Here is a 16,799-nt window from a genome sequence, read left to right as displayed (position 1 = left end):
TAGACTTGAAGGGAATTAGTCTGACTATATGCATGCATAAATTAATCTAGAAGATAGCCATAACACTTCAGTGAAACCCCAAAGATGACTCAACCCAATCATAAAGAAGGTAGCCATGAATGAAATTATAAAATGGTTGTATGCGGGAGTAATTTATCCTATATCAAATAGTTCATAGGCCAGCCCGGTGTAGTGTGTACTAAAGAAGGGTGGTGTGATCGTGATTAAAAACAAACATGACGACTACTCACCACAAGAGGAGTCACGGGCTGGCGCATATGCCTGGATTAGAGGAAGCTCAACAAAGCCCCAAAGAAAGACCATTTTCCCCTTTTTTCGACCAAATGCTTGATAGATTAGCGGGAAAAGCTTTTACTACTTCCTCAATGGATACTCAGGGTATAACCAAATAGCCATAGCACCGGAGGATTAAGGGAAAACCAATTTCACATGCCCATATGGTACCTATGAATTTAGAAGAATATCGTTTGGATTGTGTAACGCTCCAACTATATTCCAAAAATGCATGATGAAAATCTTTTCATATATGGTGGAAGAATGTATGGACGATTTTTCCATCTCGGGTGATGATTTTGACCGATGTCTCGGTAATCTACCCAAGGTACTGAAACAATATGACGAAGCCAACCTAGTACTAAATTGGGAGAAATGTCATTTTATGGTAACCGAAGGAATAGTGTTGGGTCACAAAATTGAATTCGATTCAGCCAAGGTGGACGTGATTGCAAACCTTCCCCCACCCACCAACATGTGAGGCGTACGCAGTTCCTTGGACATATAGGCTTCTACAGGCGGTGCATAAAAGATTTTTCTCAAATCTCTAAACCCTTATGTCTTTTGCTTCAATAAAATCATCCATTTGAATTTACTAATGATTGTTTGAATGCCTTCACAAATTTGAAGAAAAAGCTTTCGGCAGCACCAATTGTTATCCCACCAGATTGGAACGAACCATTTAAACTTATGTGCGATGCTAGTGACTATGCAGTCGGATCAGTGCTAGGGAAACAAAAAAGTAAAATCTTTCATGTTATACTATGTGAGTCGTACTCTTAATGATGCACAAGTAAACTTTACCACAACTGAAAAAGAAATCATAGCATTAGTATTTGCATTCGATAAGTTTAGGACATATCTAATAGGCACTAAGGTAATTGTGCATACAAATCACTCTGCCATTAAATATCTGATTAATAAAAAAAAAGCAAAGCCTAGACTAATTCGGTGGATATTATTACTACAAGAGTTCGAGTTAGAGATCAAGGACAGAAAAGGTATAGAAAATCAAGTGGAAGACCATTTGTCTAGGCTAGATAACAAACATGATTGTCCTGACATAACAGAAATTAAAGAGGATTTCCCTGATGAGAAAATATTGTTTGTCACAGCTGCACCATGGTATGCTGACATAGTTAACTTTCTTGTTAGTGGTATTGTTCCTCCTGATTTATCTAGCCAGGGCCGAAAGAAGTTTCGATATGATGTGCGGCATTACTACTGGGATGAACCGTTTCTATTTAAGTAATGTTGATACCAATTAATTCAAAGATGCATTACAGCAGAAGAACATAAAAATATTCTATACCAATTCCACTCTTCACCATATGAAGGTTAATTTGGTGGAATGAGAACATCAGCGAAAGTGCTTCAGTCTAGATTTTATTGGCCAACCTTTTTCAAAGATGCGCATGAATTCTATAAGTCATGTGATAGATGCCAATGAATAGGAAACATATCGAAATTTCATGAAATACCATGGTAAAATATTCTGGAAATTGAACTCTTTGACGTATGGGGAATAGACTTCATGAGACCTTTTCCCACATCATTTGGAGATTTGTACACTCTCTTGGCAGTGGATTATGTATCCAAATGGTTTAAATCCATCGCAACACCTAAAAATGATTCCAAAACGGTGTTAAAATTTTTGTACAAAAATATATTCACCCGATTTAGAACACCATGAGCTATCATCAGTAATGAAGGCACACATTTCGACAACAAACTGATTGCCAAGGTACTAAAACGATATGGAGTATGACATAGGATCGCTATGGCGTATCACCCTCAAACAAATTGACAAGCCGAAGTGTCTAACCAGGAAATTAAACAGATCCTTGAGAAAGTGGTCAACCCAAGTCGAAAAGACTGGTCGCCGAAGCTAGATGAAGCACTATGGGCTTATCGCACAATATTTAAGACACCATTGGGAATGTCACTTTTTAAACTGGTCTACGAAAAAGAATGTCATATGCCTGTTGAACTAGAGCATAAAGCTTATTAGGCCATCAAAAAGTTAAACATGGATGCTTAACTTGCTAGAGAAAGAAGACTCTTGGAACTGAATGAGATTGATGAATTCAGAGCACACACATACGAGAATGCCTACCTATACAAGGAAAAAATAAAACGATGGCATGACAGAAAAATATTACCAAGGCAATGTTATTCTCGACAACAAGTACTGCTTTACAATTCACGACTTAAGTTATTTCCAGACAAGTTAAAATCACTATGGTCAGGACCATTCATCGTACACCAAGTTCATGACAATGGAGCAATTGAAATCCATAACCAAAATGATGGTTCCATCTTCAAGGTGAACGGGCAGAGACTCAAGAAGTACAAAGGAGCCCCAGTCATGCACGACAAACCGACATCGTTGGTACATGATGCCCAAGAGTTTGCTTTACTTAAACAAAATTCGTTGCCTAGGTAACGAAAATTTGAATCATGTACATAAATAAATTAAGTTATTTTCTGCTTTCATTAGCTGTTTTATTTTATTTTCTTGTAGTCATACAAAGAACACGTAGAAGCAGGGGGAGTTGGAGCATGCATGAAAAGAAAGGAACCCTATGATGCATGGTTTTGGCGGCATAATAAAGAGGGAAAGTGATATTTTCCCCCACTTTATGTCCAATCATATATTTCTCATTGAATGCAAAAATCTTTTCCCCTTGTGTAAGGACAAAACTACCCAGAAACCACCCATTACTTTCCAGAGAAAAACTGCCCAACTTCTTCTTCTTCATCGTGCCTCACTTTCTCTCTACCAAACAATAAAAATTTTCTTTTTCTTGAAAAGATCCTCCCCATCACCACCACTGATTTCAACAAAAAAACCAAGTATAATGCTAAGATCAAGGAAAGCCCCAGCCTCAACACAGTGTTTTGAACGTTTCCAAACAACCGAAGCGGAAGCACGATTCAAAATCCTTCAAGAACGACAAAGTATATTTGGAAGATAGATTCATCTTTCCAGCTGAGGATGAGGAGTAGTTTGGACCAGAGGCGATGGACGTGATAAAGAAACACAACTGGAAGAAGTTTGCTTGTCATCCCAAATCCATAGCACCTTTGATGGTGAGGGAGTTCTACTCCCACCTCGAGGACCCATCAAACCACACGGTGTACATCCGAGGGAAGCTCCTTCGATTTTCCCTTCAACACTCAATATATACTTCAAGTTGGGGAAAGTGTGGGAGAAGCACAAGTGATTCGTGGTTGAGGTGCATCAAGAAACGTACATCAGAGTGCTGGAAGATTTATGCTTCAGGTGGGCCAAGTTCAAAGGGAATGCCCCAACAAGGAAGAGAGTTGATCGCCGAGCCCTCAAACCTATTGTGAAATTATGGAACCACTTTCTCAAGGGCAAGTTTATGCCCACATCTCACAACACCACTGTACTCATGAAAAGATTGATGCTCTTACACTCGATCATATACAGGAGGAAGATGAACGTTGGTGAAATCATCTATGAGCAAATCCACGAGTGTGCCAAGAGGAACCAGGGGAATCTATTGTTTTCCAACTTGATTACTGCACTGTGTAGGAAAAAGAAGGTCCCCGAGAAGCCCTTGAGGATTTCATTAAATCCAAGAAGGGTATCACCAAGAAGAAGGTACCCGAGCTGATGAGTTTCGATGACAAGCCCCGCATGAAGGCTTAGAGTAGGGAGCAAAATGGGTTGTCACGGCTAGAATGGCCATTGTGGTTACTTACAAGTGAGAAACATGTGAAAAGATCGACGCCTAGAGGATCACATCGAGATCTATTTTGAGTATGTCAAGGCAATGGACGTGCAGCTCAACGCCTTCTTCAAAGAGCTGCTCCCGAACACAAACGCTAATCTGTCACCCTTCCCCATCATCATCCTCAAATACACTACTGGTGGCAGCACATTCCATGCCTCAACATCAAATATCCCTCCAGAGGTTCCCCCAGGAGTACCAACCGATGTGCCATCACTAACAATCCATGTCTCGCCCATACCAGAAGAAGGACAAGGCGACACAGAAGAGTTCCTCAGCTCCACATCTTTATCCACCTCTGATAGCAGCGAAGATACACCACCCAACTTCTTCTCAGATGGATATTTTACCCCAACACCGAAGTAACCCGAGCATGATCCCATTCAATCCACTTTTCATTAAGCAACGCCAGTTCCAACACAACCGATTCCTATTATTGAGAAATCAACTCCAGTACGAGCCTCGGCCAGCAAGAAGCGCTAAAAGAGAATGGCAGGTCGTATACTTTAAAGTAGTATACTAGAGATTCGAGAGCCCATCCCCTCCCAAACGATGTCGAGGACGTCCAGTCAAGCCACCCTATCAAAATGAGTTTCCATTTTAGTTTTAATTTTTTTATTTTTGCATTTGCATTTAATATGATGTAGTTTTAGTTTTCATGCATTGAGGACAATGCATCCCTCAAGTTTGGGGGAGGTATTATGCCATATTTTGCCATACTTTGTTTAAAAGCAATTGATGATGATTGGTTTAAAATCTTTGTTGTCATGACATAAGTAGGTTAAGATTATTGTTAGGAATGAATTAGCGATGCCCAATGATGAATATATCATTTGATTGCCTATGCCAAAATTATTGTAAGACTGTCTAAGGAAGAAAACCAACCCTAGGCCTGATTCTTTGAAATTTATAAACATGATTGTAAGTTGTCCCTATTTAAAGTAATCTGCAAAAAATTTAAGAAAGAACTTTCTATTTGCCGAGACATCAAAAATATTTTAAGGTTAAAGTGAAGCTCCCTAGTGTTTAAAAACTTGAAAAATAAAAAAGGGACACTTCTCTGTGCAAAGGCATAAACAGAAAAACTCCATAAGAAATTAAGAGTAGCCAAGGCATATGAGTGAATGAAAGTAGTCACAGGATGACTCTGCCTAACAAGCTTGGGGGTGGAAGGTATGCTCCCTTTCACCTAGAGTGTGGGACGGTAGGTGTGATGAGCTGACTCCCCTATGAAAAAAATTAAAAAAATAAAAGTTGTTAAATAACTAGGAGTACAAACTAAGCTTGGCAAATAATTTGATGCCTTGACAATCCATAAGTGCTTACTTTAAGTTTTCTAATAACCTTTATGCGTAGACTGGTTACAATCATGCACATACAATATCAAGGAATCCTGACTAGGGAGGGGGCTTGATTGATATGACTATCGAACATGTTGAGGCCAAATATTTTTGCTTAGGGCTGAAATCTCAAACTATATGATTTTCTTAACACTGCTTTGCCATGACAATTTTAATTTTCTTCTAGTTAATATACATTGCTAGAGGACAAGCAATAGCTTAAGTTTGGGGGTGTGATAAATTCGTAAAAAGACTCAATTTCCAGCCTTTTCACTTAAGTTATTGCTCATCTAAACAAAGTATGCACACCATTTTAGTTGCATTTAGTTGCATATAGGTTATGTTAGCTTGTGGTGGATAAGTTTTCTTAGGCACGATTTATTTGGTCTGAGTGATGCTGCTGAGGAGAAAGGGTTATTTGGATTGTGTTTGTGCAGGAAACTTATAGAGGAAGAATATTTCAATCATGACAACGTAACTTTGCAAAGGCCAATGAAACAGATAAGAACATGAGGATCAGATTTATCTCACTGAGGCAAGGTTTATCTGAAGAAGTCTGAAGCAGGTGTGACGAAACCGCCTATGTCACATGCCAGCTGGATGACCTACTTCATGAGTAAGCAAGCCTTAATTATTCTGACAGCCACCAGTCGCCTTTCCTTTTTTAATTATGGGCATTTAATAACGGCTATTCAAGGAAACTCCAAAAACATGCAAAGCCCTAGGATATTTCCTTATAAATAACCAGTCGTAGCAGCCAAAGAAAGGAGGCAAGGCAGAAGAGAGCAGAGCTTTACCGAAGGTGTGAGCGAGCAACTATAGTGCTTTCTCACCGTTTCCCAACCAACCTTCCTTGGTGTCCTCCATAGACAGACTGTAGCAGAGTGGTGATCAGGTCTCGAGAGAGGCTGATCACTAAGGCAGGCGCGGTGCTGATCATAATTTTTGCGATAGAGCTCTCGATTTTGGAGTCGTTATTTCTTTGTTCTTAAACTCTTTATCTATTTGGGGTTGTATTAAACATTAAAACTTTAATAATTTTTATAGCACCATGATTGTCTTACTTTGTGTTAAACTTTATTTTGCCTGAACAATATTTTAATGTTTTATGAATGATGAATTATGTTTTGCTTATGACTGTTTTGCTCATTGTTTAAATATTTTACCTTACGCTGTAAGAGCATTGAGAGATCGCCTAGGGTTTTGGTAAAACATGTCTTGGCAATATAAGAGCATCGAGAGATAGCCTTTTGTCTAGGTAGTCATTCTTAAATTCGAGAGAATTAAGATAGATCAACATGAGCAATGGAATGAATCCGGGCTGGTGATGTTCTAAATAACCTACCCTACAGATAAGGAGTGAGTTTCAAATGACTAAAAGGAATAGATGCTAGAGTAGGATAGAAAATGCCTATAGTTAACGCTGAGGAGTATTGCCATAGCAACCATCTAAGAATACCTAGTAATCCTGTCGGGCAGCGTATGCAACCCATAATAATTCATTCTAGACTTAGAATAATTGTTGTAAATACAAAAGTTTAGCATAAGTGCTTTATGATAAGTCTGAATATGTGAGGTTATTTGCATTATATTTAAACCAACACTTGTTTTATTTTATTCCAACATTCTACATACTTATTTTGCCTTGACCAAACTTTTTTGCAACCAATATATTACTTATTGTTTCATTAATATATGTCCTTAAGTTGATAACTTAGTAGTAATTAGTTTGTGACACTAGTTCTAGTTGTGGTGAAAATAAATTTCCAATCCAATCCCTGTGGAGACGATACTCACTCACTACTATATTACTTGTATCGATTGTGTATACTTACACAAATTTGCTTGTCTTAGCATATACATTTACAAACAATCAACTAGAGTATCATACACCAACCAAAGTGTATCACATCATGACATATAAGGACTAGGATGACCTAGAAATTATATCAGATATGTTTTATATTTTTAATAAAATGTATTTGTTTTGATTGATCCTGGTACCACACACTCATATATAACCACTACGTTGATTGGAGAAAGAGGAATTCCATTAGAATCTTTTTCAAGTGACATCGTGGGGACAAACCTGTTGGGCCAGAGTGTGAGGTTTATTCAAATATGTAGAAATTTCCCATTAAAGATCAAGGGAATTAAATTCCCTACGAACTTGTTGGAGTTACCTTTCGAGGAGTTCGAAATAATTTTGGCCATGGATTGATTGTCTCTTTACAATGTCGTTATAGATTGTCGTTTTATACGATTAATTGATGAACTCTAAAGGTACAAAGATAATAGTAGGAAGTGGAAGGGTAAATCCCTTATCTAATGTTATATCAGTAATATCAAACAAGAAACTGTTGTTACAAGGTTGTCAAGATTTCTTGGCTAATGTAGTTCATACTCAAGCTTCGAGTTAAGTTTGAAGATATTACAACTATATGAGAGTATCTGGATGTATTCCCAGATGAGTTACCTAGTTTGCCTTTAGATAGAGAGGTGGAATTCAAGATTAAAGTTTTACCGGGTACTGCGCCTATTTTGATGGCTCCATATCATATGGCTCCAACTGAACTTAGAGAATTAAAAACACAGTTCTAAGATTTGTTAGATCAAGGTTTTATCAAGCCAAGTGTGTCACCTTGGGGTGCACCAGTGCTATTTGTGAAAAGGAGAGATGGATATATGCCATTATGCATATTTTATTGTTAGTTGAATAAGGTGGCGGTGAAGAATAAATACCCTCTTCCAAAGATGGATGGCCTATTTGATTAGCTTAAAGGCTCAATTATGTTCCCTAAGATCAATCTCTCATCTGGGTACCATCATGTAAAGATTAAGGAGGAGGATATTTCCAAGACTACTTTCATAACTAGATATGGCCACTATGAGTTCATGCTAATGTCATTCGGTTTGACAAATGCCCCTTCTGCATTTATGGACCTGATGAACTGAGTATTTCTACCTTATTTAGATAATTTTGTGGTGGTATTCATTGATGATATTTTGGTTTGCTCAAAGTCAAAGGAAGAACATGATGTCATCTTTGCATTGTTCTTCTGACACTCCGAAAGTAAAAGTTATATGCCAAGCTGACAAAGTGTGAATTCTAGTTATCTGAAGTTACTTTTCTTGGCCATATTATTTCAGTAGAGGGAACAAGAGTGGATTCCAAGAAAGTACAAGTTGTAGTGGAATAGAAAAATCCCAAGGATGTTTCTGAAGTTCGAAGTTTCTTGGGACTTGTTGGATATCATCAAAGGTTTGTAAAGAAATTCTAGATGATTGTTTCCCCTGTAACCAGGCTACTAAGGAAAGATGATATGTTTAACTGGACTGATAAGTGGCAAGAAAGTTTTGAGTCATTAAACAAGTTCTAGTGCTAGTGCAACCCGAATCCAGAAAAGATTATATGATCTATAGTTAAGTGTTTCATAATGGTTTAGGATACGTATTAATGCAAGAAGAAAAGGTGGTGGCTTATGCTTCTAAATAGCTCATCACACATGAAAGGAATTATCCTACTCATGATCTGGAGTTGGCAACAATGATATTCGCTTTGAATATTAGGCATCGCTACTTATATAGTGAATGGTGCTATATCTATACCGATCATAAAAGTTTGAAGTATCTATTGAATCAAATGGAGTTAAATTTAAGGGAAAGAAGGTGGATTGAAGTTTTTAAATATTATGATGTGATCATCGATTATAATCCGGAAAGGCTAACGTAGCAGCTGACGTATTAAGATGAAAGACTTTTTCTGCATTAAGAGCTTTAGATGTTCGATTATCAATAAAAGAATATGGTGAATAGTTGCATAATTAAAGTTAAAGCCTACTTTTTTTTGGATCGAATCAAGGATCTTCAAAAGAAGGATAAAAAATGTATATTAAGGATCGAGCAGGTAGAAAAGGGCGAAAGCAAAGATTTTAAATTTAATTCGGATGGATGTTTAGACTACCGAGGATGGGTATTATTCCAAATGATGAATAATTGAAGAAAAAGCTTCTCTCTGAGGCACATTATAGCCCATTGACGATGCAACCTAGAGGAAATAAGATGTAACATGACTTGGAGAGCCGATATTGATGGTTGAGCATGAAAAGAGTTGTCACTGAGTTTGTTTTCAGATGCCTGACACGTCAGCAAGTAAAAGTAGATCATCAAATGCCTTGTGGACTGCTATAACCAATTTTCATTCCTCAGTTTAAATGGGAACAAGTGGGAATGAACTTTATGACATGGCTGTATTTGATACCCAATAAAAAGATTATGTAACAACCATAACTCGTATACATCTTGAAATACGAGTTAAAATGTCACACTAAACTTTAAGTCATTCTTTGCATAAAAGCCTTAAAATCTTGGACCATTTCAAAATTTCAATTTAACGATTTAAAACCAATTAATTAATTGGTTAAAATCACAAAATAATAATTTATCATTCAAAACAAAACTGATTTTAGGCAGCAACTAGTCAGATTAGTGATGTTTCATAAACTATATAAAACTACCTAAACATTTCTTTATTTAAAAACTAAAAAAATTTAAAACATAATATATATATATATATATATATATATATATATATACGATCCATTCATACTTTCAGATATAGCTGACGATAGCCAAAATAGAATAGTCCTAATTTACTATTACGATCCATTCAAAATAAATTCGATAAAGTAAACAGACTAATATAATATACATACCACTAAAAAGCCAAAAGGATCATTAGAGATGTCTTACTGATACTTATATTAGGTACGATTTTTTAAAAGATGCTCGAAAGGCTCATCTCTTCACATTCTTTTCTTTATCCGAACATATGTATGAAAATCATCATGCGCCATGTTAAACCTAGTGAGGCAGTAACACAACTAAGGTGAGATAAAACATAAAATATCATAAATTCTTTAAAACATTAAAAAGTAATTCAAATAAAATCATTGAATATTCAAACTGATCTATTCAATCCAATTTCTTCTTCAGAAACCTAAAAATCATAATCTAATTATTTTATCAAAACCATGTTACTCAAGAAAATATATAACAATTATTCCAAATTCTTTTTCATTCAAACACATTTTATAACTTTCATATTTCATTTTCATATTCTTTTCTTTTCAGATTCTTTTCATAACTTTCACATTTATTGTCATAGCATAATGCATATGTAAGAGAATGCAAGGTATGTAAGTCGGACATAATGTACGCACTAAGTACCAACGATGCCATCATCATCATCATATGCACTCCAAGTGCAATCATATCATTTGCATCAACAGTTCCATACATAATGTATATGAACGTACCATATCGAAATTGGACTTTACTTTACTCAAATTCATGGTAGGCCAAGTGTACCTATGACTCTAAATGCAACATATAATGGGCTCTCATATCATATTATATTCATTTATTAATAATACATTTCAAATTAGAATAATTTTTATCTCATCAATATAAAATTATAACTTGGGAAGTTTATACTCGAAATCATCCATAATTTGAATATATATATCATATAAAATATTTTAGGCAACTCATGACCAAAAATCATTTTAGAGATTTCATTCAAATATCTTTTTAGAAATATCATATATAGAAATATTGGGTAATTCACACCCTAAAATCATTCATAAACCTTTATGTAATCATTATAGAAATATTCCATAATTAGAATTAAATCATACATTAAAATAATATGTGGTTGACTTATCACAAGTCTTCCTCGATTAGAATGAACACTTAAATAAATAAATTGAACTCATCTTTGCCTAACTACTGAACCTTTTATATGATCTCTTTTTACTCAGGTGCTTTGCCTTTCACTTTTGAGTCACTGGAATCACAAGTTTTGTCGTAATATGTACGACACCAGATACATAAACCATTTTCAACTATATGTTAGTATTATACTAACATAATCTAATTGTGATAAAATAAATTCTTTAAACATAATTCGATATAAAACTAAATCACAATTCCATTATAACTTTAAACTTTCCAAAATAGCTATTCAATTCCATAAATATCCATTTCCATCATCAATCCTTCAACTTTCACAAGCTTTGCATTTAAATCACCATTTATGAATTCTATTTAGAATTCACATAAACTTTCCTATTTAATTCAAAATGGACCTTCATCACTTTACTTCAAATCAAATACTAAAATTTCCAGCATATAAATAATAAACCCAATCAAACACTTTAACATTTGAATACTTTCAACTTTATCCTTAATTACTATTATCATTCGAATTCAATCACCAACATTACCAATCTTGCAAATTTGGTCCTAACGAAATACTTAAACTTGAAATTCAACATTCAAGTAATAATTTCCAGCATTGTAGTTTTATACTCAAATAATACCATCACATTTACAAACTTACAATTAAATCCCTCAAATTCCACGACGATTCAAATTCTTTTCCTTAACTTTTTCAAATTTTCACTTTGATCCTCAAATCAACAATCTAACTTAAAATTCAGCATTACATAATTAAATTTAAGCACTGAATACCCCAAAGTACACATTTATTTATCAATGTCCCACAATTTTCAAAACTTGTAAAATGATCATTTTATTATCTCAAGGTTCCAAATTGATCCAATCCCATATCCAAACCATATAGAACTAATCTCATATCCATTTTAGACCATATGAAAATTTTCAACATTTTCCCCTTACTTTTATCCCTATGGCCGAATATCCCAAAGTAACTAGGGTGAACTTTTCACTTAATTTCAAGAATGAATTCAACCTTCTAACATCAAATTCATGTTATTTTAATCTTTATAACATCAAATTCAATCAAAATTCAATGCATATCATAAACCCTAAAATGGTCAAAATTTATATATGCTATTACACTTGATTTTAATCATCATACATACTTGGGAATTACTCTACAACATCACTAAGACAAAAATCTTCCATAAATTCTTCAAAATAGAACATGTTCTTCAACAACTCAATTCATTAAACTCAACATCAAATCATGATTTCCATAATATTCTTTATACCAAATGATAGAGAATTTCAAGAGGATTAATTCTCTATCTAATAGCTTAATCAAAAATCAATCATGCAGCTTTAAAAATCAAAATAAAATCCTCACCTTGGTTTCTATGGAGGTTTTGGCCAAAAGGAATATGATAGCTGATTTTCCTTTGATTTTTCTTGTAATTGTCAATTAAAACACTTGGCACGTTTCTAATATAATTGAATTCAAAATTCAATTAATTAGAGAATTTAAACCTTAATGAATCATGATAATTACCAATTGCCATTGAAATATCTTCCATTAAAATATCCCATAGTCAAATATGAACCAAAATAACGTTAACTTTCTACTTTGGTCGTAATTTGCAAAAAATTGCAATTTAGTCACCAAATTTTCCCAATTTTGGCTAAATATGGAAAATTAACTTCAATTTCATAAACACATGCCAAATTTAACTATTCTGAAATATGGAAATAATATTTTAACCTTTATCTAACATCCTTCAATTTTTTTGAAATTTTGGTTTGATCCGATTATCTGATTTCCTACCGGGCTTTACTATTTTATGACTTTTAATACAAATCCCGAATGAAATTTTTTATTCCCATGTAAATATTTATTTTGGGACAAACTATTCATTTACTAGTCAAAATATATAACTTTTAAAATTTACATTTTTGGTCTCTAAAGTTTTACATATTATACTTTAGCCACTAAATTTTCAAAACTTGCATTTTAGTCACTAACAAAAAATTTGGGGAATTACAAATTTGTTGGTTTGAATTGAAACAAATTTGATATATAAGTGAAATGTGTTTTTATAGGGAAAGAAAGACCTTAAAAGTCTATTTTATGTGTTTATTTTATAAATACACGATATCATCGTGTTATGTTCTATTTGAGAGTTTATACTTAGCAATATTATTTTTATTTATTACTAATACCTCACTAAGTGAATGCTTAGCGTGTAATTGTTTTCACGCATAGGTAAATGAAAAGATAAATCAGTGGAGTAAGGTGCGTAGCGGGAATCAATTTTGTGGATCATACCTACTCCAGTAACAATATGACATCTATCGATGTTCTTAATATTATATAGTTGGCATGTGTTTCGTTGGCTCTAATATGTCAATTATATAACGATTTGTAGTATAACATAATAATGTCAGAATATGGAAATGATTAACAAGAATTAGTATTTTGAATGAACAATATTTACTAAATCATATTTTAAATGTTATTTGGGTGAATTTTAAATTAGAGCAGTTTCCCATATTATATGAAACTGTGTTAAACTGTCATATTGCTGCCTAAATTCAAACTTGAATTGGATGTCAAAATATTATATTTTGATTTTATGTGATTAAGTAGTTTTTTATAATTATTTAATTTGGAAATTTTAAAAGAAGAAAAATTTTACCGGATTTTCAAATCTAAATTATCATGTAAATATAATGGGACATCTCGACTTTTATTCAGGGACGAATACGGGTAAGAGGTGTTATAACCATATTAAATATTTTAGACATTTATCACATGTAATACCCCCAAAATTTTGGTTAGTGACCAAAATGTAATTTTTGAACGTTTAGTGACTAAAGTAAAAACTTTGGCAAAGATCATGGACCAAAAATGTAATTTTTAAAAGTTATATATTTTGGTCCATAAATGAATAATATATTGTAAAATTGACATTTTTGTGACAATCAAAATTTTGATTCGGTGTTTGTTTTAAAAGCAATAAAATAGTAAAGTCTGATAAGAATTTGGATACTCGAAGCCAGAATTTCAAGAACGTTTGAAGAATGATGGAAAAAGGTTGGAAATATTATTTCTATTATTTAGAACAGTGAATTTTAACTTGGATAAATGGAATTAAGATCAATTTTCCATGTTAATCCCAAAATTGTGAGACCAGGTGACTAAAATTTCAAAGGTAAACATGGAAAATCAAATTATGATATTTTTTTATGGATATGATGAAGTAAGGGATGATGTTATAGAGAGGTAAAGTTATAGTTATGAAGATTCATTAAGGATAAAATGGTTATTTAGCAAGAATGAATTTTTAATTCATTTTTAATAGGTTTTAAACATGTGTAAAGGTGATTTAATGATAGAACATTCAAGAAAAAGTCTTCATATTCATCCTCTCAATCGTATACTCCATTTCTAAGGCAAGTAGAAGTTCTTTTTAATTTTTGGTCTATTTTTATTAAGATTTTAAGTTAGGTTATTAAGGATAAAATAACCTACACAAAAATATCTTTCATTTGGTATAAAAATATTCATGTTTCATGCTTGAGTTGTGAGATGTGGATGAAGAGAAAGTGCGTTTTTTATGATTAAAGGTTTATTATTGATGTTAGAAGTGTTATGAAGTTGAAATCAAGCATGGAAGTTGTTTAAAATCATGTATAAGATCCTATATATGGTTCGACCATAGGGTTTTTATTTAGTAAATATTATGCTTGATTTATAATTGATACGGAAATTATATGAAATGTTTGTAAATGATGTGTGGGTGATGAAATTGAGCTTGAATCAAGTTTAGGGATTATTTTGTAAAAAGTTAAACTATTCAACCTAAAGGGAGAATACTTAGAAAAATTCTCAAAACTTTTCTAATGGCTTAGAATGATTGTAGAAGTGATTTTAAGTGTTTGAAATTATGCTTGGACTAAATTAAAGTTTGGTTGAAACTTGAGAGCCAATTCATAACTTTAGGGAATTTTGGAAGACTTGTGTACAAATGTTAAAAGATTAAGGTTCTATTCTAAAAATTGTTGTCAGTATGACAAAATGTGAAGGTGGGATTGATTTGGATCAATTTGGAATATTATGTATATTAAAGGACTATTTTGTAAGTTTTGGAATTGTGGGATATTGGAATATAAATGTTTATTTTTGAGTGTGCTATGCTGGAAATTAATATTTGGATGCTGAATTTGAAGTTAGAATGATGACTTGGGACCAAATTACAATTTTGGTTAAGTTTAGTGGTTAATTCGAAAAGATTGTGTTGAAACAATTTTGATGTTTCGATATAACAAATAAAGTATAAATGAATTTTAAGATGTTATATCCGATTCTCAAATATTTGATTAAATTATTCGAATATTAAAATATATTATTCCAAGTTCTCAAATGTCAATTTTAATCCTTACTTAAGTGTAAAATTGTGTATGGGTCTTAAAATATTTTGAAACAATTTTTACAAGTATTTTAAACCTTAATCGAGCAAAAAAAATTTTACAAAGAGAGGTACCGATACACTCTTTGATGTATCGATATACCCCCAACAACGAATCCATTTTATGTACCAATACAATCTTTGATGTATCGATACACCCCCAATATCGAATGCATTTTGTGTATCGATACACTGTCTGATGTACTGATACACCCCTGGCTTAGGAAAACATCGAATGTAATTAGTGTACCGATAAACCGCAAGTGTATCAATACACTAGGTCAACAAACGGTCGAAATATTTGAATTTTAGACTGAGTGTACCGATACACCTAGATAGTGTACCGATACACCCACTCTCCCAACAGATTTGTAAAATGATAATTACTCCATAACGACTCTATTGACTTCAGCAATGATCCCCAACGTTCAGAATTGATCCAAGGTGTATTTAAACAAGCTCAGAATCCATTGATCAATAACAATAAACAAGAATTGAGAGAGAATCAAAGAGAAAGCCTTGAACTTATCGTTTGAGCATTTTCAAGCATATTTCCATTCAATATTCATTTTTGCTTTCAAGAACACTACTTGTACTCAGTTGCATTCATTCTTGAGTTTTCTTTCTTTGTTCTAGAATTGTGCAAACATCTTGCCTAGTAAGCTTTTTTCTGTAAGTTTGCAAAATTTATATTATTCTCTTTGGGAGAGAGTATTCTCAAGAATTTGGGGTATAATTCTTGAGAGAGTTGTAAGGTTACTCTTTGTCCTCAAAAGAAAGAACAAATTAGTGAATTTTTTGGAAAATCCTTTGTGTGGATAGCTAAGGTAGTGGACGTAAACTTTGGTTGAGAAAGTCGAACCACTCTAAATCGCAGTGCAAATATTTTCAATTTTCTGTAAAAGCTTCCACCAAATTTTTTTGGCCAATTCACCCCCTCTTGTCTATTTCTTCGATTGATTAACTCAACAATTGGTATTATAGCCTCACTCATTTGAAGGTTTAACCACCTCTTGAGTCGATTTGGGAAGAGTTAAATTGATAAAGATGGCGTCCACTTCTGGTTCATTCTCCATGGAAGAATCCAGACCAATTGACGTACCTCCTTACTTCAATGGAACGAATTATCATCGTTGGAAGAGGTTCATGATTATATTTATCCAAGCACATGATATAGAAGCTTGGATTATAAT

The sequence above is a fragment of the Hibiscus syriacus genome, unplaced genomic scaffold (genome assembly GCF_006381635.1).
Source record: "Hibiscus syriacus cultivar Baekdansim isolate YM2019G1 unplaced genomic scaffold, ASM638163v2 tig00111463_pilon, whole genome shotgun sequence".
Lineage (NCBI taxonomy): Eukaryota > Viridiplantae > Streptophyta > Magnoliopsida > Malvales > Malvaceae > Hibiscus > Hibiscus syriacus.
The sequence above is the reverse complement of the archived record's forward strand: the minus strand, read 5'-3'. Positions refer to the sequence as shown.